This window comes from Chelonia mydas, chromosome 13 (assembly GCF_015237465.2).
Source record: "Chelonia mydas isolate rCheMyd1 chromosome 13, rCheMyd1.pri.v2, whole genome shotgun sequence".
NCBI lineage: Eukaryota > Metazoa > Chordata > Testudines > Cheloniidae > Chelonia > Chelonia mydas.
The window spans coordinates 14,324,274-14,349,149 of record NC_051253.2 but is presented as its reverse complement, the minus strand read 5'-3'; the positions used below and the strand labels follow the sequence as shown (position 1 = coordinate 14,349,149).

The 24,876-nt window shown below is 39.1% G+C and overlaps 1 protein-coding gene and 1 long non-coding RNA gene across 7 annotated transcripts in view; one reads left to right on the top strand and one right to left on the bottom strand.

Moving 5' to 3' along the window:
• Positions 1-21,584, top strand: part of TSHZ2 (teashirt zinc finger homeobox 2) — a 262,531-nt gene extending 240,947 nt beyond the window's left edge. For all 4 annotated transcript variants that reach the window (XR_006285605.1, XM_037915786.2, XM_043527511.1 and 1 more), the window contains one exon: positions 17,687-21,584. The gene's annotated coding sequence lies outside the window, so the exon portion shown is untranslated. The remainder of the gene's footprint in view (positions 1-17,686) is intronic.
• On the bottom strand, positions 1,377-24,641 carry LOC119567934. 3 transcript variants are annotated; one of them, XR_006285610.1, is made up of 5 exons: positions 24,558-24,641; positions 16,509-16,646; positions 14,620-14,751; positions 13,204-13,266; positions 1,377-4,774 (listed from the first exon to the last, which is right to left on the bottom strand). It is a non-coding gene; the product is annotated as an uncharacterized LOC119567934 (long non-coding RNA). The 3 variants fall into 3 exon arrangements; XR_006285608.1 differs by lacking the exon at positions 13,204-13,266; XR_006285609.1 differs by lacking the exons at positions 13,204-13,266; positions 14,620-14,751.
• Between the last annotated feature and the right edge of the window lie 235 nt (positions 24,642-24,876).

Here is a 24,876-nt window from a genome sequence, read left to right as displayed (position 1 = left end):
CCTTAGCAAAAGAAACCAGACTGAATGGACCGCAGAGACTGAGCTATCCTTTGATATTGAGAGGTGCTGCCCAAATCAGGACTGAGACACACTGGCAAGGTCTGGATTGGAGAAACAGCACTGCTGCTGTCTCTGTTCTCTATATAATTCCCATGGGCTGCCAAATCCAGCATCAAGCAAAAACTGAAAAATAACAAACAAACAAAAACCCTCTGGTAATCTATACCCCCAGCTCTAGCCACTCTACAATTTTAATATTGGTTTCTACTGAAGGTGTTGGTTGTATCCTCAAATACTTGTTGCATTTGATCTATTGTGTCAATGTAATAAAGTAGTTTAATAACAAAAACCTCTAGACAACTTAACTTGATTCTTTAGAGCTCAACTTCTGGCAACACTCTGGTCTTGTCTTGATGAACAGTTGGTGCATGACAAGCTGGGCTGTATATCTACCTCACACTAAGGTGTCATGCCCTGTCTGTGTGGACCGTGCTACTGTGCACTAAAAGTTCCCTCATGCACGTTAATCTACTCCCATTTCAAAGCAGGATAGACACAGGAGCTTGTCACGCGCTGTTCGTCTAGACGGCAGTGTACTGCTTAGCTCCCTCTGCTCGAAGCTTAATGGGACAGGGAGTGGCCTTTTGTTATAAGTGTGTACAGTAGTGCCCAGCACAAGGGGATTCTGATGCTTGATGGTACCTTTAGGAGCTACCACAATACAAATAATAAAAGTGAATAACACAGAAAACCCTGTAAATCCTACTGTCTCGGGTTCTTTTGTATTGTCTCCCGGAGGTAGGAGGAGAGGTGGAGGGGAAGGAGGAAATCAAGTGATTACTATTTGCTGCTATGCGGAGTTTCTGTTTGGAAAGTGTGCCATAAGCGTATACCCTATGTTCCTTACCCACAGTTAAATGTTCATAAAAGAGAAGGCTCTTCTGATTTAGAACTTTGTGGCAGCAATAATAAATTTGTTAGTCTCTAAGATGCCACAAGTACTCCTGTTCTTTTTGTTCCCTTTTAAGATAGCCTTTTTATCAGAAGTTCAAAGCAGAAGTTTGGGGGGGGGGGGGGGGGGAGGAAGCAGAAAGTTAAAACATTGTGATCCCCACTATTAGCTTTCTACTTCTAAAACTCCACATATTGCTATATGCATTGCCCATGGACAAGGACAGGATCCTTTAAGATGTGAGAGAATTTGAAGCTGGATTAATGACAAAGACAAATGATGATTTTTATTTTAGTAGAAGTTTCCATGAGCTTCCTTTACACTTGTAAGGTACTGTTAATAAAGTACACTTGACATGTAACTGTAAGTTCCTGAGAAACAGCTTCGCTTTAAAGTTTGGAGAAGGATCAAAAAGAGTGAGTTCTCTTTCTTTTTTTAAGGAAAAAAAAACCCTGAAAAAGGACTTTTTTTGGGAAACGGCATCTATGCCTTTTGTCTTTTCTTCTCTTTGTGGTCCAGAGACAGTGCGTTGACTGACTCCTTCAGAAAGGAGATCAGTGAAATTGTCAGTTGATTACTTCTCCTTGATTAGCATTTATAAGAGCCCTGTGATACATTATTTGCATTCCTATTTAGCCGTGATTTTTGTGGGGCAGCAATGATTAAACTTGTCACGAGGCCTGATTGACGGGGTCAGATCTTCACTTTCTACTCTTTTGAAATTAAAAACAAATGTGTCAGCTCCCTTCATGGGCCGCAGCGCTGTGAAGCTCGCTTGCCTTGTCATCGCAGATAGGTCAGGAATGTTTTAATTTTAGGGATGGATTCTGCTTGTCAAGCAGAGTGTGATGGCGTGTAGTTCTGGAGATGAGATGTGAAGGGTGTAAAACAAAGAATGGAAAGAACAAAGACAAAGACACTCACATTATTAGACAGATTTAATTAGTCTGAATGGATATTATGCTAGATGAAGCAGTGAGCTGTGAAATTAACCCTTGATTACGGATTGGCGGATCATGCTCATAAAGCAACTCAACCCTTTTTGAATAGAAGTGCAGTTCTATCCTAAGCCCCTTCATCCCCACAACCCCTGCAGGAAACTAAAGCTGGGGAGGGGGGCAGAATTCTTAAAGGAACAGCTCTTAGAGATAAAATTTTGAAAGTTAAGGCAGTCTCTCTCTACTGCTTTCCTCCCAAAGATGCAAGTCCACAGATCTGAAGCTGAGTAGTTCACAAGTGGGCAGATTTAGTGCAAACTACATACAGTACGATTCATCCCAGTTTCTTCCCTTATCCATACTACCAAAAAAGGTGCCAGTATGACAAATGGATGATACAATGCTCATATTTAAGGACATATTTCATGCCTAATTCTTGCACCTCCACCAGTATGAATAAGCCCCGTACTTAAGCTAGAAAACAAATTATATGTATCATGTAATTGGTTTCAGCTAAGTGGTGAGTTAAAATTATATTAGTCACCTTCAGAGTAGAGTTTAGACTTTTGAAAGGCCAGTAAATATCTGACAGGCCCTGAAGCATAACTACAATCATGTAAGTACCAGTAGGTATTCTCACAAACTGTAATTGTGACCAATGAGAAGATTCCATATTTTGCTACATCTGATGCTACACAAAGTTGGTAGTTAAGTATGTACTATATTTTTCATCATCATTCCCAAAGCACTATGTCAAGAATTAGTAATTCCAGTGAGCACCATTACAAACTCATTGCATATCCTAAAATATATTTATATAAAATACAGTGGTAGTCTCATAAACCTTAGAGAGAGAGAGAGAGAGAGAGAGAGAGAGAGAGTCATTCCTCTCCAGTTGCTCAACTTCTTATGAGGGCGGCTAGACTCTGATTTTCAAAAGTGCCTTGGGGGAATAGGAATGCCACCCATCCAAATGGAGTTAGGCATCTAACTCCCCTGGAACAACTTTGAAATTCCAGCTTCAGTACATAGTTGAATGGCCTGCAGATTGTTACCATGTCGAGGCTTAAAACTAAAAACAGGGCTGGACATGAAAACAACTTTGATGGGACACCTCTAAGAAATGGTGTTAGTTAACCTAGTGAATAGCACTCTTCCCTCTGACACATTGTTGAACCAATGCCCCAGTATGGTGCTGAGCTGCCCTGTTCTACCTGAGGTGCCATTTTTCAGTGACACAATAAAAGTGAGTTACCATGTTTACCCGAGATATGGTGGCATTTCAGTGATGGTGAGTAAAGTAATTCCTGTATAAAGCACACTCTGGAATGAAAGGCGCTAATAGTACATTAATGTACATTATTGTCATCATAGGACAAGAGGTAGCAATTATCCACAAAGAGGGAGGAATTTATGCCAACATCATCTTTGGTTCCTCTATTGTAGTATTTTGTTTTTTGCGTACATGATCATTAAAGAAGAGAGAGCATGATAAAGTGGCTAGGAAAGAGACCTGGGAAGGTCATGTGACGTGTTCCTGAGGCTGACACTGATTGAACTTGGACAAATCACTTCACCTTTATTTAGAGAAACAGCACTGCCCTGCACAAGTGCAAAGTATTATTATTTATTTTTATACCTGCTGAGGAGCTTCTGCTTTATTTTTAGTAGTTCATTACTCAGACATTAAAAGTTGCTCTGGCCATGTTATAGAACATTGCATCATCGTGGGCAGCAGCTGAATTCAAAGCCCAGCTATGTCTCCTCAAGCCAGTGTGCTGCAAAGTAGCTTTGACCTGGCTATTTGCAAGTCCGGAGAGGGAAGAAATGTTTCCTGTTACTGTAACACCGACAGACACACACACACACCTGGTCATCGGCGGGTGGGATCGAACCTGGGATCTCTGCAGTTTAGTGTTTGAGCCTCTATTGCATGAACTAAAAGACACAGATCTCTTAGCCAAGGCTGTAGCAGAGTCATCAATCACTAGCTGGGCTAGGTGCCACTAGAGGGGGACAGAGCATCACACCAAACAGGCCTGGGTTACAATACTTCCCTGGCTTGCCCCCCTGCAATATATTTTGAGGGCAAAGCACAGATTTTTTGTCTTTGGTTTACTGCTGCTGCTGTGGGCCAGGTGGTACAGAGATTACACAGGAAAGACTCCTGACATTCTCTCTCAGACATGTGCAGTGGCTGGATTAAAATGGTGCGTGTGCCCTGCCCATGACACATTTGATGGGATCATTACACAGTAAATACAGATTTCGGGGGGCGGGGAGGAAATGTGTGTGTTTAGATTAAAAGGGTACAAAGCATCCAAAACTAGGTGAAAAAAGCTGGTGCTAAGAAAATGGGCATCTGTCTATGTATCTTAATTGTTATTTGCCTGTCATCACAGTACTGCATCTAGACACCACATACTGTAACTTGTGATGCTCGTATGGCAGTTTCTGTCGCTGTGATATTCTCAGTGTTCTGTTGCCCACAATCTCACATGCTCACCTGCTTTGCATGGTAGGGTAGTTTGGTTAGTACACTTGGCTTTAATATGGAACATCAGCAGACATGGGATGTGCTAAACATTTCTTTGGACAACACCATCAAATCCAAACCATACTGAGTAAGTCACCCCAACAGTATTATGATACGCTATCACATATGAGCCAGTACAATGGATATGTAATATATGGTTACATATGGACCATAATGTAGCTCTTGAACGCCTGGTAACGCATTGCTGGCTCTTCAGTTCTATATTGCAGCCAACCTTGCTGAAGAATGTGTGCTAGGAGATTGGACCCATATTTGAAGGGCTTGATCCTCATTGCATTTACACTGGTGTAAATCAGAAGGAGTTCCGTTTAAGTCAATGAAGTGACTCTAGTGTAAAAAAAGAGCAGAATCAGGCACTTTACTCCACACACATTAATTATATGGGTTTCTCCCTACCCGCCATAGCATATATGGTTATAATTACGTGTGCTGGATCCTCTCTCCCTAAGGTTCACATTCGAAGCACTGTTTCTCATCATTCATTTAATTCAAAAGAACGGTAGCAATTACAAACCACCACCACCACCCCCCCCACCCCACCCCCCCACATACACCTCCTTTATTTTTCAAGCTGAATTGTTTCAGAGGTAGCTTGGTGTGTCAGCTTGTAAGTCTATAAAACAGTTTTCTACCAGCTGGAGATCCAACATGCTACATGAATACATAACAGTGCCTAACCAAGAAGGTTTGTAATTCAGTAATTAGCTGTAATTAATGAACACAAAGTGAAGACTCATTTACAGTTTAAATTATCACATTAGCTCCTGTCACCCTCTATGTACACAAAACAGCAGGAATTCAATTATTTTTATTCTTCAAAGCTAATTTAAAATTTAAGGAATGCCATTACATGAAATAATAGGTAGGAAATGTAATAGAAATCACTGAGAACAGTTGGCCGTCCTTAGAATGGAAGGGAAAAAATGCTATCAGTGATGATTTGGAAATGTTGTTTCATCTGTGAACAGATGAAGGATTGAAATCTATGCTCTGTTCAGTGTATTTAAAAAGAAAACGAGTTTGGTGGTTGCTACATCTCTGTGCGGGAAGAGCCATTGTGCATAATTGTAAAAGCAGTTGATACTGATAATGCTGTTGATAGTAACATGATGACAGCATGGAAATGCTCACACCATTATCTTTAATGGGGCTGAGTCGACTGCAATGGCATCAAGTCCGTGTAATATTCACCAGTCTTAGTTGTGAAACTTCAGCCTAGCAGGCCTTAAGTAATTGTCACTTTGCAATCTGCCTACAGTGTGTGTGTGTGCGCGCGTCTGGGCAAAATGCTTTCATTGTGCTTTTAAACCCACTATGAAGCATTCTCTCTGCAGCTACCACAGATACTTTTCTCCAACAGTTCAGACAAAAAAAAAACCAAAAAAACCCCCAAGAATTCTAAACCCATATGATGCTGCTTCTGCAGCTCCTACACATCTGCATTACAAACCTTCTTTTTTTGTTCTTTATTTCTTACTCAATTGCCTTTTCATTTGAAATAGGCCACGAGAAGCTACACAGGGTAATTTTTCATAGGTGATCGACTGCTGAGTTGTGGGTTTACGTAGACAGAGGGAAGGCAGCGATAAGGCAAAGAGAGAGGATTCTATTAGCGAAATGCAGCAGTAATTAATGAATCCTGCCAGTAATTGGGAAGGTGTAAGTCTCTGTAATATCGTAATGATAGTCATCCGTTCTGTGCATCCCCCATCACTCCGAACGATCCCTCATCGTCTCTCTGATCTCAGACACTTAGCCATGCAAATCTTCCTGACAGGACTCTATGTCTTTGTCTCCCTAATTGGACAGTATAGAGTTGTTTATGGATATTGCAGACATTTAGACCTCAGTTGGAGGTTGTTCAAAAATCGTTAGCGAAGTTGCCTTAACAGCATTGTCAAATATTTTTTCCCCTGTTTCAATATCTGTTTTTAACCCCGCCATGGTTTGTGATGGAATTAACATTTTGACAATACTTTGCCTGGTCCCGGGCTCAACACATGATTGTTCTTAAACCATTTTTTTGCAGGAAAATAAAAATTACTGTAATTCCTCATCTTCTTGAAGATAAAACATGAGATGGTGGGGTAATATATGATGCTCTTTTAATGGCATCTTCAGTTCCAGGGGGGTAAATTAAGAATGCTGATAGAGACAGTACCCCTTACAAAAATTACAGGGAATTTGTTTGGGTCTGCTTCTGAATTAAACCAGAGTAAATCAAGAGTATCTCTGTTGACTACACAGGAGCTTACACCAGTGTAAGTAAGATCAGATCAGACCTTATGTCACGATGCATTGGAAAAACTGCACATCTCTTCTTTGCACATCAAATCTTTCTGTGTACAAGCGACCACCAGCTTGTGGCAACAGGTGCTCAAGTAATATATAGCACATTATATAGCATACGCACTAACAGATTAGAAAGCAAAATCGCCTTTTCTTTTTAGAAACGTAGCATGTATTTCATATTTTTAACTGTCCTTATATAAAATCTGCTATATATGAAAATAGAAGACTTTCCCGGCCCAGGGGGAAAATCCCAGAAGAACTAGAACATGAGCACAGGGAGCTAAACTGAGTCCAAGAAAGAGCACCAGAAATCAAAGACTACCTCAAGCGTTATCCCCAAATGTTGGTCCTACTGAATGTCAGGTAGAGAGACTTGAAGAATCAAGAGCCTGAATTTGTAAACCCTTTTGCACATGTGTAATCCTTATTGATGCAACTATTCCCACAGGTCACTGGGATTACTTGTGTGAGTAAAGAGGATCAGACCGCATGCTATATGATATTTGATATCAAATTAAGGCCCTGATCCTGCTCACACTTATGAACATGCTTATTAGAGCTGGTGGGAATATTTTTGTTGAAATTATTTTTTAACAAAAAAGTGCTGTTTTCATTCAAATTGAAACATTTCAAAAACATTCTCAGTTTTGACGAAATTTCATTTTAAAATGAACTAAAACATTTTAATAATATCAACTTTATTTTGACATTTTCAGGATAGAACATTCTGATTTTTTGTTTGTTTGTTTCAGATTAGCTTTTTGAAAAGAACTGCATTGTTTTAAATAAAAAATAAAAAGTTAAAGGTCAAAAATCAGAATGAAATGTTTTGATTTTATCAAAACAAATGTTTCAATAGATCTGAAACAATGTGTTTTTCTTTTAACTTTTGTTTCGTGGGAAATCATTTTGTTGTCTTCCATTTCAGAATGGGAAAAAAAAAACAACCAGAATTTGTGGAATTTCCCACAAACTGGAAAATCCATTTCCCTCCCAGCTCTAATGCTTACCTTTACTCCTGTGAATAGTCCCTTTGATTTTATTTAGAACTACTCATAGAAGCGAAGTATAAGTGTTTACAGAATCAGGGCCTAGTTTGATATTGGCTCAATATTAGGTCTGGGCAAATGGTGCTAAAATATTTGCATAGATGCACCTAACTAAAATTAAAGAAAGATAGTAAGCAAATTTTTGTGCATGAGAATGTTTGTGGAAAGAAATCATGCAAGTATTTATTCACATGAGCAGCCACACCTATATATCTGGCAACCATATTGAAAGCTCTTTGTGGTTTTGGGAGTCATCCAATCAGGGAGTAATAAAAATACCATGTGGCTTAACTGACCAATTGCACAAAGTGAATAGTGACTTACTTAAAGGGAAATAACCTAGAGAAATAGTTGTGGTAAATATATACTTAATTTGATTACTCTGGTGCTTTCCCAGAGTTCTAGGCCCTTCCCAAAATCTACACCAATTTTTTTTTAATTGAGTATTGAAAATTTTGAATGTAAAAGAGAGACAAATATGTTGTGTTTGTTGTGTTGTTGTAGCTGATTGCCCCAAGATATTAGAGAGACCTGAAGAAGAACTCTGTAGTTTGAAAGTTTCTCTCTTTCACCAACAGAAGTTAGTCCAATAAAAGATATTACCTCACCCACCTTGTCTCTCTAAATTTTTTGGTTACATTTTTATGAAAATTGTTTCCCATTTTCCAACCAGCTCTGTAATATTTTATCAAGTTTTCAGTTACACATTTTCCAGTTAATAGATTCTCTCGCTAAAATATAAGCACTCTACCTATAAGATCCTACCAATATCACCTTTCAGTCTATAGCCCCTTCACCTATGAAATTCTGCCTTCCTGAATTCCTGAGAAAAAGGATTGCATTGCCGTGTGCCTGGAAGGTTAATGAAAATCCATCTCTGGAGAATTAAGGAGGGCAGCCCAGTCCAGAGTTGAGGATATTTATAGAATTTGGACCATTTGGCCCTCTATTCTATGTTTCTCCATTCCTGAGCTTGCACAATCTGAGAGGATAAAGCAAAGGTACTTTTAAACCCCTGTTGTACCTCCAATACCCTAGCTAGTTTCAATTCTGTTCTCAGAGTAGCAGCCGTGTTAGTCTGTATTCGCAAAAAGAAAAGGAGGACTTGTGGCACCTTAGAGACTAACCAGTTTATTTGAGCATAAGCTTTCGTGAGCTACAGCTCACTTCATCGGATGCATTCAGTGGAAAATACAGTGGGGAGATTTATATACATAGAGAACATGAAACAATGGGTGTTACCATACACACTGTAACCAGAGTGCTCACTTAAGGTGAGCTATTACCAGCAGGAGTTCTGTTTCTCCTTGCTCCCAGTGGGCCATAGGAAGCAGAGAATGGGCTTAGCACAGAGCATTCCAGCCATTTCCCCCCTGACACACACACACACACCCTTCCTCCTGGTTCGCCTCCTCTCCTCCCTTCCCACTCCTGGCCTGCCCCCAGCAGGCCTCCTAACCCAGGAGAGGAGCCAAAAATAATAAAGCCACTCCAGCAGGTTTACACCAGCAGGACGAGTTCTGTCCCCTGTATGCTGCCAGAACAGCGTAAAGGGGCCAGAGCGCAAGGGAGAATTAGCCTCTTTGTCTTTAACATTGCATTTCATTGTGGCTGAGCCCATGATGCAAACGCTAGTCAAGAGACTGGCTTATATGCCTGCTAGAACCTTCTTCCCCAGCCCCAGGAGATGAATGTATTGGCATTTCGTGCTTTTAAAAAAAAACAAACTACCCTTTCCAGCTTCCAAAACTTCTGTTGGTGCAGCAGTCTATGACACTGGATACAAACTGCTGTGCAAAGTAATTGCCAAATGCTTACATAAACACATAAATAAGACAAATAAATTTATTTTCATTATTCATATTTTCTGCTCTTTCCTTCCTTTTTATTTATGCTTTAAACAACAGTTACAGTAAATATAAGGATATAAAAAAATGCCTGCTGTGGACAGAAAGATGATCAAAAAAGCCCTGATACAGAGCAATTCATGTTTCTTCTTTACAATCACTAACGAATCTTAACTTGAGCCATGTTATGTTCCCATGTGAGTGATAAGCAATGATTTATTATGAAGTGTCATGAAATCGGAATGCCATACAGTGAGACGTGAGCTAGTGGAAAATGTGTTCCCTGTTTCCCAGCCTCATTACTCAAAGATGCAGTGTCCCTTTCTCCAAGTCTAATTTACCTGGCTTTTCAAGGCACTTTTTTAGCAAAAGGAAACATATGGGGAATGAAATGTCCAACCCTGACTAACCTTGATGCCCACCAGTATCACCAAATATATTATAATACTGGGTCACTAGGCCTTGCTGGAAGCCAAAAAGTATGGTCAGCTTTTCAGTCCCGAAAGATATTACTCAAAAAGCAATTGCTTGGGGTTGTACCATCTATTGTCTCATCAGCACTGTCAGCGCATGAAAAGGAAATAAAGCAGGCCTGTGAGGAGGAGTCAAAAGGAGAAGTTTTCTTTATGCTTTGGGCTTTCTCGTAGTCTCTAATGATTCCCTTCTCCCCAGGATCCTAATTCAAGCAACTGGCATGTGGTATATTTTGCAGATAAATCAGCAGTGGAAAAGTATGTGCAGCTCTGGCACACAGGGTCGGTGATTTAACTTGTATTTGCTCAAGAGCCAGCGAGCACACTGACTATTTTTTTAAGGTGGGGAGGTTTCTATGTACAGGCTTTCTCCAAAAGAAAGAGAAAAGTAGTGTGTTCTGCATTAATGAATGTAGTCATCCCCCTGCACTGCTGACTAGTTCATCCTGCAGAATATAATCTGAAGAGGCAAGGTGAGTGATTTAAGAAGTCTTCCAGATCCCTGTTTAAACTCTTCAGGGTGGGATTCATAAAGGTATTTAGGCAATTAGATACGTTGGTGACTCCCACCCTAAGGCTCTGATCCTGCAAACATCTGAGCTCAGCAGGACCATTTGCCTGTGTGAAGTTGAGCGCACACATAAATGTTTGAAGGATCAAGAGCGGTGATAAGTTGGCACATAGGTTGTGTCAATAATCACTGCTGACTTCCTGACTGGGTAGTTTGAATACCAACTATAGGAGTCAGTGAGAAGACTACGAATAGAACTGAGTGAAAAGTTTCATTTCAAAAGTGAAACTTGCAAATTTCAGCTTTTGGCTGGATTTGCAAAAAAAAACAAAAAATAAAACCTTAAAATAGCAATTTCTCAACTATGTAGTTTTGCAAGTGTTTCCCATAAGAAAGAGTTTTTTTGTTTTGAAAGCACCTTCTGATTCTGTTACAATTAAACTTTTTGAGAAAGATATTGAAACAAACAATTTAAACTGACTGGAATTCACAAACTTCATGGCAAACTCATTTTCTCTGAACTTAAGCAAATCCTTTGATATATGAAAATTCTGCTGATTTTCAGGGGTGTTATAATTGGCTCGGGCTATTTTCGTATTTTACTTTGATAGCAGCAGTTGCTGTCATTACAGAAAACATGAAAATCATCAGAAGAAAATTAGCTAGAATTTGATCTTACATAAAATGTTGTGCAACTTACAAAATTTCACAAAACTTTTTTAAAATATTTATGCTAAATTTTGGTGACGCAAACTAACACGGCTGCTACTCTGAAACTCCGAGAGTTTTTTCACAGCTCTGACAATGTCTGCTTTTTCAGAGAAATGTCTGTGTGGTGTTCCATTCTGAGCTATTGTGAGCAAACTTGGAAATACGAAGAACCTTTCCCAGCAAGGTGTGGGTGACAGGAAAGAGGGAGATTATTGTTCTAATAATTTGAGGGTATGTCTACAATGCACTGAGTCTCAGATTCTGGATCAGTTGACTGCGGTTTGTGGAGCTCAGGCTGTGGGACAAAAAATAGCAGTGGAACCATTCCTGTTTGGGCTGGAATCTCCACTGGTATTTTTAAACCCACAGCCCGAGCCCCATGAGCCAAGTCAATGCACCCAGGCTCAGAGACTTGGCGCCACGGGTTTTTCCATGCAGTGTAGACATACCCTTTGTTAAAACTTATCACCGTGCCTTCCCACTGTCCCCACACATCCTGGTCAGAGGGGAAGATCAGCAAAGAAATCTACATTTACCTGAAATTTCACTTTTCTATCTATGGCCCCCATGACGGTCATATCTGAGTGCCTCACAATCTTTTATGTATTTATCCTCACCACAACCCTGTGACATGTGACTGTGAAGTACTATTATTCCCATTTTAGACATGGGGAAGTGAAAGACTAGGGGAAATTAATGGGACATAGGCACCTAAATATTTTTTGAGGATCTGGGCCTAAGTGACTAGCCCATGGTCACACAAGATGTCTGTGGCAGAGAAGGGACTTGAACCCAGACCTCCCAAGTCCCAGTGCCTGAACCATCTGTATTCTCTCTCTCTCTCTCTCTCTCTTTGTCATTTCCCTTTTAGTTTGGCTTTGTAATTCACCATTAAAGCATACTCCTGTCCTGAGCTGCTTAAGGTACTTCAAAATGTAGCAAGGCACCCAGTGTCTCATGAACCTTTTGGTGCAGCCCTTTTATTTTTACTGTATAACCCATTAGACTAATACCAACACTTAGACTGAAGCATGAGATCTAACCTAAAGCACCCAGAAAAGGTCACAATTTTATTGTGACCTGTATTGACAGTTGCTAGTTGAAAAGAAACCAGAATTCAACTTTGTTGTGCACATTTTCAATGCAGCTGCCAGCAACTAAGTATCTTCCAGAGAGGGCAGATGGTGCCCTGTACAGTGAACAATTTAATTTTTTAGAAAATGCAGCAACTAGCCAAAAAGACACGTTTTTTGTCTCCAGGAACATGCTGTCAATAACATCTGCTCTCAAATATACCACAAAATTGATGACTATGCCTTATTTATGGAAACAACAACAAATTAAATTATGTTGCCTTTTTCTTTTTTTTTCAAGCTTGCAATCCTTGCACATACCCATGTGTTTCTTTCCTGTACAAGTGATTGGGGGGACTAGTCAAATGTCAGGGTATTTCTTTGTCTGTGTCTGTTAGATGTCAGGTGTATTTTTATTTATTTGTTAACTAGCATTTATATTCTAGTGGCACCTAAAGGCCCCAGATGAGATCAGGAGTGAAATCCTGGTCCCTTTGAAGTCAATGGCAAAACTTCCACTGACTTCTGATTTCACCCCAGGACACACACATAGTAAGAGACAGTCCCTACCGCCAAAAACTTGGAGTCTAAACAGACATGTCAGACAAAAGGTGGGAAGAGAAACAGAGGCACAGAGAAGGGATGTGATTTGCTCCAAACCATTCGCAAGAAGCCCAGGCCTCCTGACTCTCAGCCCAGTGCTCCAGCCTCTTCCTGACCAGAAGCTGACAAAGAACTTAATGGCTTTTGCAAGCTTGTATTGTCTGGTCACAAATGCCCCCATTCGGTAAAATACTTACGCATATGCCTAAGCGCTTTGTTGAATCAGAGTCAAAGTGGGGAAATCTATAGCAAAGCTTCCACTGAAATCAGAACAAGAGAAACTCAGAAAATGGAAGAGAAAAAATTCAATCTAATGCATTTCAAAGAGATTATTTATGTTTGCAATTAATGGGCCAGACCCTTAGCTAGTGTAAATCAGCATAACTTCATTGATTTTAACAGAGAGATGGTGATTTCCAAACTGGATCTGACCATGATCTATAATTGTGATGATCTTGGTATTGAAATCCTCTGGACTTTTGTCCATCCTCTTAAAGCTGTATTTTCTAGAAAGATTCTTCTCAAATGGATGCAACTTTAATGTCCTTCAAGTGTCTTTCAAATGTAGCTCCCTTAATCCCAATCAACAAGAACTCAAGATCCCCTACGTGTTTGTTGTCCGTAGTGTCCTTTGCATACAGACTGAAGCATTCCAGTATCTCCTGGGCTGTAGAACACATTTCTTCTCCTTTGTCTTGTCACTCATTCTGATAGTTATATCATGGGCAGCAAACAATTTTTTAAATAAATGATGCCATGTGCATCTCCCATTTTGGGGGGGGGGAGGTGGAGGGTCAAAAGATTTAGTATCCAAGGCCTTGTGTCTGTGTGTATGATGTCACAAAGATTTAATATCCAAGGCCCTGTCTGCTCTGCATGGAGATTAAAGATCAGTGGTGAGTTGCCCTGATATCCTTCACCAAAATCTCACCTCTCCTCATACTCCCCTCGGGGCGTTATGGAGTAGTTGATTGCCACTTTCATCATGTATATAATGTAGTTCAGAAGCACTATAGGAAACTTAAGAGGAAGTGCAATATGGATCTGATCTCGATGAAATCATTGAGAGTCTCTGCATTTGACTTCAGTGGGAGTTGAAACATAACTTAAATGAATGTAAAATATTATTACAAAATATTGCACTAATAATAATTATTTTAACCCTTAACCATCTTTGCTGATCATACAAGAATTTCTGTTTTGTAAACTAAAATATGTTCTATGAAACTGTAGTGTGCTGTTAAATGCCCTTCTGGAAGGCTACTCCTGCTATTAGGCTTTACTATGGATATGCAGACAAAACTTAGATAGAGGAAATGCTTTGTATAATCAGCATAAATAATTTACGGTAGCATATTATTTAGATTGACATACCTTCAGTTATAATTATGGATAACCATACAGCATTTAGAGTCTGTAATATTATCATTAGTTGTCAAAAGAGTCTTACATCAAGCAAAATTTACCCAGATTTCTTCTTTCTTACTAGTTGGATATTGTACATATGAACATTTATGCTTGAAGGAACAGATTTTCTGCTGCCATAAAAGTGTAACAAAAATAGGTAAAAAATGACATCTAGAAATAACATTTGGTAACTCCATAGCAATTACCTGTGTCTTTCTGTAGTGCTGCAAATTAGCATCTTATATCCAACTCTTTTAGCACTATATGGGTCTGATCCAAAACTCATGGAAGTCAATGTCTTCCACGGACTTCAATGGGCAGATCAGGTCCTATAAGAGCTAAGCATTATTAATTAATTATATTATATTATATTATTATTATTATCCAACTGATAAAGCAGTGATAAAACTATTTTAACAAAGTCCTGAAACTATAAGGAAAAATGGTAAACAGATGAGTCTGCCATCATCCTATTGGGTCTGGAGGGCCATAGTTCTTCCATAGGTCCTGACAAACCATTTGTGATATAAATTCCAATGGAAAGGGTTTGATGTGAAAAGCATAGGCAACACATTCAATCATACCAGCTGGATGTAAACTGCAGTACAATTAATATAACTTTTGATTGGGATGAGAGAGGCAAATAAAGTGCAGTGCCTAGTGCATGGAACTGAGGGAAGTGTAGGGCCTATGATAAACAGTTGAGCAGTTTTGAGTCCATACACACACACAGAGCCCTTAGCTGTTGACAAAGGGTTAACTGTCCAGTCTCAAATTGCAGACACACAGAAGAACTGCTCTTCAAAAAGCTTCACAGAAGATTTATGGTGGGATTCAAATGATGAGAGGGAGGGTGTTTGCTCTATGAGTGGGAAGGTGCTTACTGGAAGGAATTTTGAGTCCTGACACAGCTGCATTAAAATAGATATAACTTTTTACATCTGTTGACAGCTTGATAATTAACGTTAAATAAAAGCAAAGTCTCAATGTCTTTGCATCTGATGCTTCACATATGCTGCACAAGACCAGCATGATGAACAGCACCAAAGGAATTTTTAGATCATAATTAAAGTTACACACTTTACCTTTCTTGATATTGAAAGTTGAGCCACACTAAAATAAATGTCCAGGCAGCAACATCGCTTTCCTAACGAATACCATTTGAAAACCAACCTCTTATGCTCCAGTCAACTGTTGCACTCTCTAATGACACTCTGTTTCTCTCTGAGACTTGATATTGAAATGCATAAACAATTACCTTTATTCATCACGTCTGCACTGTATGGGGATTCAGACAACACTGACTAAATTCCCAAAGTCCTGCCCCGGCCTGCATTGAGAGCAATATTCTCTGGAAGCATGCTCCACTCTGGCCAGTATCGGGCCAATCCAGAGACTGCCTCCCCAGCTTGTATGAGGTATGTAGACATCCTGCACTTCAGATCCACTATGGATCTGAACACAGCCCTAACAAAAGGCTTAAGTAGAGTGCCACAAGTGAGTTTCATTCTGGGTTAGGTTTAGAAAACTCCCTCCAAAAGCTTGATGCACAAGTTGATGCGGTTTGAGTGCCACGTACGTACTCCGGTTCCTTTGTGCTCAGTGATTCTGCAGTTGTAAAATTTGCCACAGAATCCACCTCTTACTTACTGCAGAATTTAAGGCCTGGTCTACATCTAAAACTGGTGACATTGCTCTGGAGTATGAAAAATCCACATCCTTGAGAGATGCAGTTAAGCCAACCTAAGCCCCACTGTAGAAACCACTAGGTTGACAAAAGAATTCTTCTGTCAACCTAGCTATTGTCTGGAAGGGGTGGATTTACTGTAGCAATGGAAAGACCTCTTAAATAGTTATGTTTCTAGCCCTCTCCTCTGTGAAGAAAACCCTGAAAATGTGAAGCAGGAGTAAATTGAGGCAGTGTTGTCCTTCAGTGAGAAAGCCACCTGAAACATCAGCCCTGCAAGGTGTGAATTACCCCATTCACCTCAGTGGAATGTTGACTCTGAAATCTAAAGACAACATTTTAAAATGTCAACATTAACCATTGTCAGCATTTATCATTTTAGTGAAAATATCTACCTACTGTACTTACCCACCGTCTTGACTGTTTATTGTGCATTCTTGGGTGCCGAAAGCTTGGGTGCCCTCCCCACTGCAGCAGTCTCCAGCTTCTCTCCTACCAACTTCTCCATTGCGGTTGTGCATGGTCAATGCAAAACTCTGAATTCCCCTGAAAACATGAGGAGGTTGTAAAACAAACTGAATATCAAAATAAATAACAAGGAGTCTACTCTACTGTTGGTAGTTTTCATTTTCAGATTGAATTTATTGAAAAATCTCATATTATTTTTAATTTAAATGAAGCTACCGTTGGTTTTGAAGTCTGCTGAGCCAGATTAAGGAACGATTCCACATAATTTCATCCTGCTTGCTGCAGAGTACATGGGCCTTGAATAGTCTGTATTTTTTTCATGAACACGTTTCTCTGTCTTTTGATGATCCTTTTTTCACCCTCTCTCTGCTTCATTTTTCACCTTATTTTTGCATTGTTGTGTTTTTTGTCTGCTGTTTTTCTCAGTCTCTTGGTCCCGGGACATAAGCCAAAAAGCACTCAAATTTGAATTAAACTTTTAAACCCATAATTTAAAATTAGGTAAAAGTAGCACTCTATCCCTATCCACATCACAAAATAAGCCACTTAGTGTGTTCAGTAGCTGTGGGATGGCAGAATTTATTTTTCATGGAAGAGCCACGGTTTTAGTAGTAGAGAGCTGGGTTGTGGGAAGGGAGCATTATTTCCAGGAATGACCAGAAATAACATGATGGTGGCCTGTTTAAAGGCAAAGTGGATACCAAAATATCCATTCAGCCTGGATCTTACAACATCCCTTTCATCAGAGTAACACAAGGTTCATTATACTGAACGGATAATACTCATTACTAGAGAATGGCAAGCCTAGTACATGTTTGGGACATGCAGGGTGATGGACTTAGTGGGCCAGATTCAGATATGGCATAAGCAGCTGCAACAACTCGACTTCATTTGGAGCTACAGACACTTATCCCAGGACACAAATGGATTTAATTATCTGTTTTTTGTTTGTTTGTTTTTTGGGTCAATCTCTGTCGTCTGAGAGCCTCTGAATTGTTCTGGGATGTCACAGAAACTGAAGCTGGGAAATTATTGAGAAACATATATATTTGATAAAACCTAGATTCATGATTTCAAGTATCATAATATATACATACATATTATTATTCTGATTACAGGACAAATGCCTTAGTTCCAGCTCTCCAGCCCAGGCTTCCTGCACTGAGCCCGTCTCCACGCGTCACTCCACTCCTGACGTTGAACTCCCGACAACCCGGACCGAGAAGACTGCCAAAAACACTCCAGCTATTCTTCTTCATCTTCACTAACAATTTGGTAATGAAGTATTGATTTCCACTCCCCTGCTTATGGACGATATTAGATTTTCATTGATAAACTGCACTGGGGCTGTCTAGTCTCCACTGTCCCTTTTTGCTGTCACTAAAACAAAGTGCCACTGAAGTAAGATAATGACTGAGAACACTGATGTACTTATTTCATCAATTTGTAACACTTGACAGGAAAAAAAAAAAGTATACTTCTTCATAGTTTAATGTCCAAGTGTGCTACACAAGATGCCGTCACACTGGAAGCTTTGCTTTTCATGGTAATGTCCATTCCCTATTTATAACCCCTTTGGGATCGTTTGTCTAAAGGAAATGTTTCTATTCAGTGCAGCTATTACTGTTGCACCTGGGTTGCTCAATCCAGTCATTGCACTAGGGATCAATACATCACAGTAAGTAGAAGAATTATTAAGTTAAACCAGATTCTGAGCCAAAAAAACTCTGAACAATGTTAATCTTCTGTGCAAGTTGTTCAAATAATTATGCTTAACCAAGTTGCTGCCAAAGATTTGTTTAAAATGGATTATTTTCAGTTTGTTTTATTCCTCAGATATATATTTTTTTTTAAATCTCCATTACTGCATATGACAAGACATATGCAATGGAGTGATTTTTAAACAAAAGCACTATTGTTAGATCATTGAGCATTATCATATATATATTATTATATATATTTATATATATATATAATAAGAACCAAATTCATCTCCATTACTGTCAGTGGGGTTACTTTGGATTTATGCTATTGCAAATGAGATCAGAATCTGGCCTTCGTACTGTCTATTGGGCTTGTCCATTACTACACAAAGCACAGCTTACTTTTAAAATCAGCTGAAACCCAGTAGGGTAGGAGGGGAGGGCTTCAATTTAAAATTTGTTCCTGGAACTTTTTTCATTAAAACTTAGAGGTCCCAATTTTAATTTGTGGAATATTCATGATAATAATGAGATCTAATTAAGACATCCATTAAAAGCCCGTTAAAGTTAATTTAACGTAAAAATTCCAATAGAACTGTATTAGATTTTCTCCATTAAATTAACGTTATGGATTTTTAACGGATGTCTTAATTATACATTATTATTAACGGGAATACTGTATTACACAGATTAAAATCGGGTTCGAAGTCAACTCAGAAAAGCTTCCAGGATGTTTTAATATTACAAACCTCACATTACCTAGTGTACTGTATGGAAAATCAAGCTCATCAGGCACAGCTCTGTTTACTCTAGCTGAGCATTTGCTGTACAACTAAAGCAACCTAGAATAGATAAATTCATCACTGCATTTAAAGAATGAATTTCCTTATTCTCAAAGGATAAATAAGTCTGAATCAAGATGTAAACTGCTACTCAAGATGAAAGATTTAAAGTATGCTCGGCACAAAATTGAGATGTGGATCTTTTTTCAAACTCAAGACAATTTGGGGCTTTGCTTTTTAATTATTTTATTTAGAAGCTGAAGGATAAAATAAAAATGCAGCCATGGCAAAATGAATCTAAATCGATTTATAATATTCCTTATTTCCGATGCAGGGTGGGCGATGTTGGAATTGGTTGGGAAATTTTGACATGATCCCTAAACTCAACATCGGGAGGGGGGACCTTGTTATTTACCTCCTAGGAAACATGTTGCCCTTATGCCACATATAATAGCAAATTGCTTTTTTTATGGCATGCATAACCTAGATGGGGAAAAATATGGCGCTTGAGGGAAGGAGGGAAAAAGTAAATGAAGTTCCAGGAATGTCATTCTGAAGTAATGAGGCATGGACAGAAAATAGACCCCTCACATCATCGGATTGAGATGGCAGTCGAAATAGCTTCATTGAAGTGTCAGCACTCATCCATCAATCAATCATCCACAAGGAAAAATAGCGACAGTACAACGGGGCGGCTTTTACGGGATTTACTCATGGGCATAGGGAATAGCAGCTCAAATGTAGTCCTGACATGAAAAGCAAGGTGCTGATATTATTTTTTATGATGGGAGGATCATAAAGTGAATTGAGAACAGTGAGATCTGTCTTTGCTTAACCTATTCAACTGGAAATGAACGGAGCTCAACTGGAAATGAACGGAGACTTCAGATGGGTTAAGACTGAAGCACGCACTGTGCCAAGCCCTGTCCATTGACAACAAAATTCTATTAAAGTGAAATCAATGCATTAGCATTGGGTTCCTCTGAAGCTGTTAAATCGCACAGTCCAGATCAGGGTTATTAAATGAAGTTACGTAGTGTAGGGGAGGTGGGGTGGTCCCTCCAGTGTGAGTCCAGCACTACTATCAGACTCCACTTTGGGGAAACATGGATATTTCCAGCACCAAGAATTTTTCTCTTTCTTAATAAATAAATAAATTAAATAAATCCATTTTGTGACATAAAATACATTAGCAAATACTAGGGGCTGGGGTCTGATCCTGTTCCCACGGCACTCAATTGGCAAAACTCCTGTTGACTTCTGACAGGCCTAATCCTGCTCTACACTGAAGCCGGTGGAAATTTTGCCATTGATTTCAATGGACGCAGGCTCTATATGTGCAACATTTTTGCGGCCTTGTTTTTTTTTTTTTAAACAGCACAGCGGGCCAGATTCTGTAAAGTGCTGAGGAGCTAAGCCCCCTCCATTCCATCCAAGTCAGTGGGTGATGAGGTGATCCTTGGGGAATCAAGCCACAATATTTTGGGCTGTAGGGCCCTTTGGTTCTCTCTTTATTCACAGACCAGATTCTGACACCCTGTTAGTGAGATTAACCATGAAGATATGGGTTCATTTCTTCAAGAGGAAACTCTGTCTCTACAATCTGTCATGCCTGGACTACCCTCCTTCCCTCAAGCAGACCTTCTCCTTCAGCAGAGAGACATGTAAAATGAGGCATTTGTAGCAATTGGGTAATAGAACATGCACTCTAATATGAATTATGCTGACACACAATCATGTTGGGACCAGTGAGTGCAAATAGAGATGAAAAGTTACCACTTTCTCTAGTGGAAGGTCTGTGCTCTCTTTTTTACAGGGTGCGCTTTCTCCTTGTTTTATTTATTTCATTTATTTATTTGGTAAATAACAAGTTGCTGCATGTATGAAAAGATTTCAAAAATGCCTGTGGGGCTAACGGGGTGGGGAGCAAGTTTACAAGATTAGCGCCATTGTTCCTCAGTGCAAGTTTACAAGAGCTTGATGATGTCGCAGGGCTAGATCTGTTGGACCAGATTCTCAGCTAGGGTAAATCTGCATAGCTCCCTTAACTTTAACTGAACGATGCCGATTTACACCAGAAGAAGCTCTGGCCCAAAGAGCACAAGTAAAGGATCGACACCAGCCTAGAGAACAGAGCCTGATTTATTCAAGAAAACTAGGTACTGCATGGTCAAGTGCTAGAACAGCTACTTCATTTAGAATCTGGCCACAAACCTTTGTTCCACCATTCTAAACCTTAATTATTTTGCCTGCATCACTGTCCTTTGGGAACATTTTAGATACACTTTTGAATTAAGTGACTTTTTTTTTTACAAGAGGATATATATAAAAAAGAAAATATACATCTCTCTCTCTCTCTCTTTCTGTGTCTGAAGCAGGATGAGTTGATAGTTTATCTGTCATATAAATCAGGTAACACAGAAAATCACTGCATCTTTTCTCTGTCGCATCTACTCAATATCTATCGTTCTGACTTTATTCTTATTGGAGATCATCAAAACATTAATTAAAAACCTGGTGATCAAACAGCCGAATATTTGTGATTCATGTCTCTGCTTATTAACAAGTGGCATATTGGTACACCACATATCCAAGCTGCTTATGCTTTTGCACTGCAATAAAGCATTAAGAATTGTTACCCTTCTGTACGGCTCTGCAAGATGTATTTAGAAACCATAGCCTCTTTTCTGCTACTGTACATGTCAAAATAAGCCATTTCACCATTTTTCAAAATGATTTTTAAAGGGGTGTGTGGAATTAGCCACAGCTTAGAGCCTAAAATATGAGAATTGAAAGTACTCAGCAATTTTGTAAATAAGGCCCTAATTGTCCAGGCACCAGGGGGTTGTGTGGGAGTGGAGGGGAGGATATCTAGTTTTTAAAAGTGGCTATCATTAGTTCAATTACAATTTAAAAAAAAAAAAACTTTGAACATCAGCTAACATATCCAGTAATTACTTGTCAATGCAACTTCATAAGGATTTTTATTACCTACTTGTAAAAGTAGTTACAAGACTGACCTCATTGGCTCCTTTAGCGATCATGGAGGATATAACAAGTCATTTTAAAAATCAATAATTATATATTAACACAGTAAAGGGTGAAGTCCCAAGGAGTTTTTAGAAGTTATTGTGTCAACTCTCACACATTTATAAGGCAAGGATTATTTTCTAGCGTTCTCTTTTTTTTCCCCCCAATCATTTTTAATAAACTACAATAATAAATAAAGTGCCATATTTATTGGCATATAAACCAGGCCATTTATACCAAAGGTTCATTTCCTAATTTGCTTTAAGATATAAGGCTTAGGGGAGTGGAGAGTGGGGCTTTGGAAGAAAGCAGGGTGAGGTCTGGAAAGCCTTGTGAGGCTGAAGAAAAGGCCCTTTGAGGCCTGGGGCCTGAGGCAGTGCTTAAGTGAGAGTTGGGCACAGCTCAGAGGGGATTTGGCTTATGCCGGGCTCACCTGTTGTCGTTAGTTACTGAGGGCTCAATCCTGCCAGGGGCTGAGCAACACCCGAGTGGCCAATGTTTTAGTGCACCAGCCGGAGTAGGAGCACAGTCTGGAATGCTCAGTACCATTTTTGTGAAATTTTCCCAACTAGCTCAAGGCGCAGCCCTACCCAGCTGCATGGAGGAAGGTTGGGGTGAAGAAAGATCCCTGCCTCCTTACCCCCCGCATGCCACCCTGCCTCTGACTGCAAAGTTCATTGCAAAGGACGCAGTTTTGCCCAGTATAAATAGATATCAGCAGCATTTGTCTTTTGGCTTCACAAACAGATGAATGATGCAATTTATATTTAAAACTCCCTCAATAAAGACAATATTAATCACAGATTCCAAATCAATACAACACAATTACAATAGGGTTTAAAGGCCATCAGTCACCTGGCAGAGAAATTGACATAACCACCTCCTAACCAGGTAAATTTATATGTTGAAAAGGTACTACTAGCATGCGCCCCTGTACTTGCAATGGCCCTTCATATAACCTGACATATTATTTCTGTTCCTTGAGACCATGAGATACATATTTATGTGAGTGCATAGCAACCCTGACCCACTGACCTCAGTTCTCTGTGCTTCTTATTGCAGAGGACCTGTAGATTAGTTTCTCTGTGGGTTTTGAAGAAAGCCATAGTAAATGCAGTGAGATTCTGTTTCAGTGGGCATAGCTTTCCTGATAAGTACCTTTACCTCTCAGAATTTTCCCCATAATTTGCAATAGTTTATTTTTTAAACAAATGCGAATTATTTTCTGTTGAAAAAGTATAGCAAGATACTGTCCATGCACATAGTTCTTCAATAATGTCTCTGAAATATTTTAGACAGAAAATGAAATCTGTAAACTCAGGCAAATATTGTCCTGAGTCCTTGTTTGTTTTGCAGAAAAAAAGAGAGAGAGTAAAATTGCTGGATTTTGAGATGCATGAAGTATCTAAACAATGAAAAAACATGCACTTTAAGGTAGATTTCAGTTTACATTCCATCAAACTAAGGGCCTGACCCAACATCACTTGGAGTCAATAGGAGTCTTTCCACTGATTTTGATGGGCACTGGATCAGGCCTTTAAAGGAATAACTCCATAAATAAACTCTTCCGGATATTTTTTATTTCCTGTAATATTTGATCTCATTCATGCACACACAATTTAGGATTTGTCCTTACTCTAATCCTCTTCAGTGGAGAAAGAAGGCTTTGGGTTGTTTTGTTCGGTTGGGTTTTGTTCTTTTAAATAGGATCAATCAAAATAAGTACAATCAAAACCTTTGTGTGACTTAATGTGCAACAATTATAAAATCCCAGAGAGAAGTCCTATACCCATTGGGCTGAGAACTTAGTTTCAAATATTGTTTAGAATCAGCTTAGTCTGATTTGGTTTGAACAAATTTCAACCAGCCATGGTAGACAAGACCAAGCCATATTTCAAGCAACTTTTAAAATTATGGGGCAGATTCTGAACTTATTTACATTAGTACAAATCCAGAGTAACTTCTTTGAAGTCAATACAGTTATTCTAGATTTACAAGGGCATAAGATCAGAATGCAGCTCCACTGTTTCTAAATTTGTTTTTTTAACATACTAAATGGTATTTAAAACATGGTCAGCAAATGCTGTCCCCAGCCCACGTCAGATGGCATCTAAGGCTTGGTTTACACTTAAAAAGTTTTACTGGCATAGCTATGTCATTTATTAATATGATTTTTTTCATGAAATAGTTATATCAGTAAAAGCCCTAGGGTAAAAATAGCTATATGAGTACAGCTTATTTTGCTTCGCTTACCTGGAATAAACTATCTTGGAATAAGTACTATTATTCTCGTATAACTGCATCTACACTAGAGTTTGTTTTGTTTTGGTTTTTTTGCTGTTTTAACTTAAGCTGGCAAAACTTTTAAGTATAGACAAAGCCTAAGGTAAAGATGCTTTGTGTACCAAGTGTCTGTATAGTATTTTCTTTTGAGAGTATTTGAAAAAGTGAAGTAGCTGTTCCACCAGACTTACCAAGAATAATAAACTCCAACTTCCAGCTCATCTTCATTCTCAGCTGGTGAAATGTCTTTAAGCCTTTGTAAAATGTCCTGTTGGATAAAACAGATTAAATACTAATCCTAGCAGGTCACACGTTGCTTCTACTTGAGTTAGATTATCTACCTGTGCAGGCCTTCTTCCCCGCCTGCCCACCCGTCCACCCCTACCTTTTTTTTATTTTATTTTATTTTTTTTTGTTAGTACAGATAATATCTTTCATTAAACATTCCAGATGAGATGGCAGGAAAATGACCAATGTTTTGCTTTTAAAAAGAATCAAAAAAATCGTGCA